This window comes from Echinops telfairi, unplaced genomic scaffold, assembly GCF_000313985.2.
Source record: "Echinops telfairi isolate 266 unplaced genomic scaffold, ASM31398v2 ScPeMD7_16;HRSCAF=60, whole genome shotgun sequence".
In the NCBI taxonomy this organism is placed as follows: domain Eukaryota; kingdom Metazoa; phylum Chordata; class Mammalia; order Afrosoricida; family Tenrecidae; genus Echinops; species Echinops telfairi.
This window is the reverse complement of record NW_022103913.1, coordinates 5,701,753-5,707,293: the sequence shown is the minus strand read 5'-3', so window position 1 is coordinate 5,707,293 and position 5,541 is coordinate 5,701,753. Positions and strand designations below refer to the sequence as shown.

Below are 5,541 nucleotides of genomic sequence, written 5' to 3'. Positions count from 1 at the left end.
CCAGGACCGGCAGCCGGCAAGATGCGACCGCCCTGCCCAGCATGTCCTCAACTTTTTGGGCGTTCATGATCCTGGCCAGCCTGCTCATCGCCTACTGCAGTGAGTACGGCGCCGGCTCGGCCGAGTTGGGGGACGCGGGCCCGGGGCGCGCGGGGCTGGCGGGCCCGGCCTGGGCGCCAGGCCCCGGGTGGCACGGCGTGTCCCTGCTCGGCGGTGCCCGCGGCTGCCCGGCGAGCTGTCGCTGCTCCGGCCCGGGATCTGCCGGGGCCGGGCCGCGGATTCCCCCCGGCTGGCGCTCGCCCTCTCGTGTATGGTGAGTATTCTCCAGCTCCAGCGAGGGGCGTCCCGGGGCGCGCGGGGCTGGGGGCTGAAATGGAGCCGCGCAGATCTCCTGGCGGCCGGCGTTCGTCTGGTCGTGGTTCCCGGGAATGCCTCGCTGCGCGTTGTGGAGGAGTCGGAGCTGGCTGCTGCGCGTGCAGCCTGGGCATGTTGGAGGCAGGCTTTTCATGCCTGCGGCTCCGCTGCGTCGTGGAGACAGCCCCCCAAAGCTGCACCCAAAGTCACTCCACTTGGGTCTGGGTTCGAGAGCAGTCACTGGCCAGGAGGCCGTGGGTGAGGCACGAGCCCCCCGCTTCCCTGTCCTTAGGATATGGCTGTGGCTGGTCCTCCTGCTGTAGCGGTCCTGGGAGGTTCTGTGAGATGGCGCTGGTACCGTGCGTGGCCGGGGTCTGGCACTTGGGAAGCTGTCCATGAAATATAGCTAGGGACACCGTTCGTTAAGTGAGTCCCAGCGTGGCTTCCAACTTCCCGCAGCTGAAGCCGCTCCCACGTCTGTGTAAAGGGACAACCGTTCCGGAGGGTCTGCTCGCCGGAGGAATTCGGAGAGATGAACTCCGGCGCCTGGCATGCAGTAGGCGGCAGTGAAGCGGGGACAGTTGCTGCTGCTCATTCGCGACGCCCGGGCAGCGCGGCCGGTCACGGGAGACGAACTTGGGGAGGCTGCGCAGGGGAGAGGTCCAGGCGAACGAAGTCTCGGACGCGCAGACCGGGAGGGAGGAAGGCCGGAGCATAGCGCGAAGCGATGCGCCCGCCGGCACGCGTAGAGCGCTTCCCGGGCGGGCGCCGAGCCAGGAGGGGACGCCGCGCCCGGGACCTACCGCCGGCGGTGGCCAGGGTAGTGGCTGCCCGGCCTCTCCCCGACTGAGCGTGGGCTGCTGCGAAGCGGAAGGGAGGGGACACCTAGGTACCGATGTTTTCAGGGCGCGCAGAGCTCTGGCCTCTGGCGCGAAGCCAGGGTTCGAATTCCATCGCCACCACCGCCCGCAGTGTGACCTTGGGCAAATTCTTCAACCTCTCCCAGCTCCAGTTTCCTCTGCCGCGCTGCGCGCGCTCGGCAGAGCATTGGGCAGTGGCGATAGCACTGTCCTTTTCTCTCTGGGATTCTGCTCCCCTCCCACACCCGCGCACTAGTTTGCTGCGTCTACTATATGGACAAGAAATGCCCTTTTCACCCTTCGGGGAAACGCTCTTAAAAGGAGAATCCGGGATTTGCCTCGCTCCCTTGCTACCTATCGATCGCCCTGGGTCTTTCTGAGCCTTGTACCATCTGTTTCTGGTTCCCCTCCTTGGCGCCTCTATCCTCCTACCTTATCCTGCAGTTTCCGTCGCGCAAAGAAAACCTTCCCCTTTGGAGGGAACCTTCATTTTCTTAGGCGTTGCCAATCAATCGAGATTGTAGGCAGACAGTGTGGGAAGCATGTTATAAATATGCTGGACACGGGGGCAGCTTCTTCTCAGACGCATTACTCTCTGGTCAATTCCACTTTAAAAGTGTATTTTAAAATTGGTAATGAAAAAAAAAGTAAGCCACTTTTGGCAAACAAACAAAATCGCACTTCGTGGTCATTCCTCTCTAGTTTCCATTTTACATTGAAGTCTGGTTCATAATTCCATAAAAATAAAAGCAGCAGGGGAAAGAGATCACCATCAACAGTCACAAGACCTCAGAGAAACTGGGGAGACAATTGTTACTCATACAGTACAGGGCTTGTTTCTTTCATATCTAAAAGATCCTTCCAGGCAGCAAGCAAAAGACCAAGAGTGGAAGGAAAGTACACAGTTCACCCATCAAAAAAAAGGGGTGGGGGTGGGAATAGACATGACATTTAAATACATGACCTTAAGAAAAATGCAAATGAGATACAGATTTTCACCTCTCAAATTAGCAAATAGTCATCAATGGCATCTTTTAAAAAGAGAATTAAATCCCTCCCTGGCTTAGGCCCATCTCATGACAGACATGGAGCAAAATCTAGAATTTCTCCAACCCCTCCACCTTTCTGGTTACTGCCCACCCCCCTGTAAACACACACACACACACACACACACACCCCTTTCTCACCACTTCCTCTCATCACCCTCCATCCCCAGGCCTTCTTGCTTTTGTTCCAACCTTCCAAGGTCTGGTTCCCTTGCTGCTTCCCCTGCCTGGAATACTTTCCCTCTGCCTTCTAGCCTGACTGGCTTCCTATCTTGGAGGGACTTTTCTTCCCCTGGGAGCAGTGGCCCTGCCTGGAACCTGGGCAGAGTTTTTCAGGAGAAGACCCCATGCAGGCTTCTATACTAACATGTTCCCTGAACAGCCTGGCCTCTTGTCACAAAGCCATGTCCTCAAAAGGTCCCTTCTCTGTTGGTACACGAACAAAGGGGTTCTAAGAAGTGCTCTTCCTCTGGCGCCTGACCTGGAAAATCAAGGGGGTGGGGTGAGGGGTAGGACCCGGAGGTTGCCAGAAATCCTTGTTTTATGGTGATTTACGAAAATACAGAAACAGAGCCACACGTGCTTGGCAAAAAAGATCAACAGCTAATCAAGAACTAAATAAACCAGCAACATGTTAAAAAACAAACAAAACCTAAGTCACGTAGTATGCCAACTGGTTTCCTTGCAGCTGTTCATCTCGAAGAGCCCGGTGGTGCAGTGGCTGGCTCCACCAGGCCGTTCAAAGTTACCAGCAGCTCCTTGGGAGAATGACTGAACTTTGTAAACAGTTACAGTTCTGAAAGCCCCCAGGGGGTCACTAGGTCAGCATCCTCGATTGCAGTGTTTGGTTTGGGCTCGCCTTAAGAAATAAGACTGTTCTGAGGCTGTAGGGAAAAGAGTTGTCTGTGCTTTTAGCAGTTCACCTCAGAGTAGGTAGTAGGAACTTCATGGACCATCAGAGGACTTGCCAGGATACATGGACTTTAGAATCCCATCCTCATCTGAGACATACTTGTACCCAGAGTTGTTAGCTGCCATGAAGTAGACCCCAATTCACACAGCCGCATGCATCACACATCAAAGTGTTGTCCGCCTGCTGGTGGCATCCCTGTGGCTTGTGCTGTTGTGAAATCCATATGGTTTTTAGTAGCTGATTTGGGGAAATAAATCACCAGGCCTTTCTTCGTAGCCTGTCTTACTCTGGAAGCACTGCAAAGCTTGTTCAACATCAGACAGGCATGAGAGCCTCTGCTAAAAATCAGGTAGTGCACCTCCCTCACAGAAAGCAGGCATCTACCACTAAGTCACCCCACCCCCTGATAACCCTATTATGAAAATACATATTATTAAAAACTCGGGCCATACAGGTGGTATGTAGTGGGCATCCTTTTTCAGACCTGACAAGCCAGCTTCTAGTGAACCTTGAGTTGGTGCTGGCAAAGGAAACAGTGCCTCACCAGCACAGGATGCAAAGCATGAAGCTGGAGCCAGCCCTGGACTCCCCGGGGGCCGACCTGGCCCCAGTGGGATGGAGGCAGCCACAGTGCAATGTCCCTGCTGGGGGACAGCAAGGGAGTGTCATCCAGGCTCACAAGACACTGAAATGTGGACAGGAGACAGGTATCACGAGCCCAGGGTGGGCCTTGCTGGGGTCCTGAAAGTGCAGAGTTAGCTGGGCAGACTGTGAGAGTAATAAGCCAGAGCAGGTGTTGAAGTCCTGTAGGCAAAGCTACCTGGAACCATCTTTCTCTGAGCATTAATGGGTTAACGCTGAATCCTTGACAACATGGAGGGTGGCCTGGAAAGCTACCCTGTTTCCCTGAAAATAAGACAGTGTCTTATATTAATTTTTGCTCCCAAAGAAGCGCTAGGTCTTATTTTCAGGGGATATCTTATTTTTCCATGAAGAAGAATACGGTACACATTCATTGTTGAACATAAAAGGGGAAATTTTTTACCTGTATACGGTACGGTAGTAGTTGCCATCACAAACCAGCATAACCAGACAAACTGTGAATCCTACAGTATCAAGAATTTCTTGTTACTACCATTATTTCCATGTACAACAATCTATGGTACATTTACTCATAATCTATGGTACATTTACTTGCACTTCCTGTCTGCTCTGGCTGCACTGCGGCCAACAGTGAGCTGCGTGACAGCGCCCGCCGCCATCGAGTCCAGAGTTACGGTAGCTTTGGGAGGCCTTATTATTGGGGAGGCCTTATGTTCAGGGAGGTCTTATTTTTGGGGAATGCCTTATATTTCAGCAAGAGGTCTTTTTCGGGGGATGTCTTACTTTCAGGGAAACACGGTAGGATTAGAGGCTGGCAACCCTTGACTGTGGCCCTGGAGCAGACAAGGTCTGCCCTAAAGAAAGATGGAAGGACTTGAAGGAGGGAGATGAGAGGCAGAAACCAGAGCATGAAGGGAGCAACCAGGCATGTGGGAGAGGGGAGAGGCAGAGTTCAAGTACGGATTCTGAGATGCCTCGGTCCCTGAGGTGTCCAGGGCAGAGGGGGCAGCACGCCTATGGTGGGGGCTCCCAGGACGCCCTGGAAAGCTTCTGCTTAGGGTGGAGAGAGGCCAGCTGGTTTTAGCAGGTTATTTGAAGCAACATCCTGTCTGGGGTGGCCCGAGATTCCCCCGTGGAGGAGTCTGGTGCTGACCAGAGAGGGCTGAGCTGGAGACCAGCCTGGGAGAGGCTCCGGAGGGCTGGAACTGCAAGTCATAGAGAGACCTCACAGAGAGGGGGGAGCAGAAACTGAGGCTGTGACCTTGGGGGTGACGTTTATGGGGCAGGTATGGGGAGCCTCAGATCCTGGGGGTGGCAGGAAGCTGCTGGGGTGCACTCTGTGCTTCCCTGTGCTGGTGTTCATGGAGGGAGAGGCCAGGGTGGGGGGCACTGGTACCTTCCACGTCACCCAGTGAGGTGAGAAGTCGTGGTGAACCCTTGGCTCTGCATCTCACAGCTGGGGCCCGCAAGCTGCCAGCCACATTCTGTGAGATGGGCCCCACCCATCTTCCTCTCCCCATCTCTCCTCCCTCCCTGGGATCTCTACCACCCTCCCAGAGATGTGTCAGGCTTCACAGGGGGGCCCAGAGATCTTAGGCTCCTGTCTCCTACATGGAGCCTGGGACATGAATAGCAGTTGTTTTCTCTCAGACATCCTAAATTCTCAATCAGTAATGGCAAGTGGGGAAAATTTCACCTGGCTGAGAGAGGAAGATTATTGTTGTCTTCATAGAAATCCCCCCTCTCCCCAAGGGTTCCATTATAT

At 54.4% G+C, this 5,541-nt stretch overlaps 1 protein-coding gene across 1 annotated transcript in view; it reads left to right on the top strand.

The window, feature by feature from the left end:
• Nucleotides 1-257: 257 nt before the first annotated feature.
• SPSB4 (splA/ryanodine receptor domain and SOCS box containing 4) overlaps nt 258-5,541 on the top strand; it is a 124,936-nt gene continuing 119,652 nt past the window's right edge. The window contains exon 1 of the mRNA XM_004712078.2: nt 258-313. The gene's annotated coding sequence lies outside the window, so the exon portion shown is untranslated. The remainder of the gene's footprint in view (nt 314-5,541) is intronic.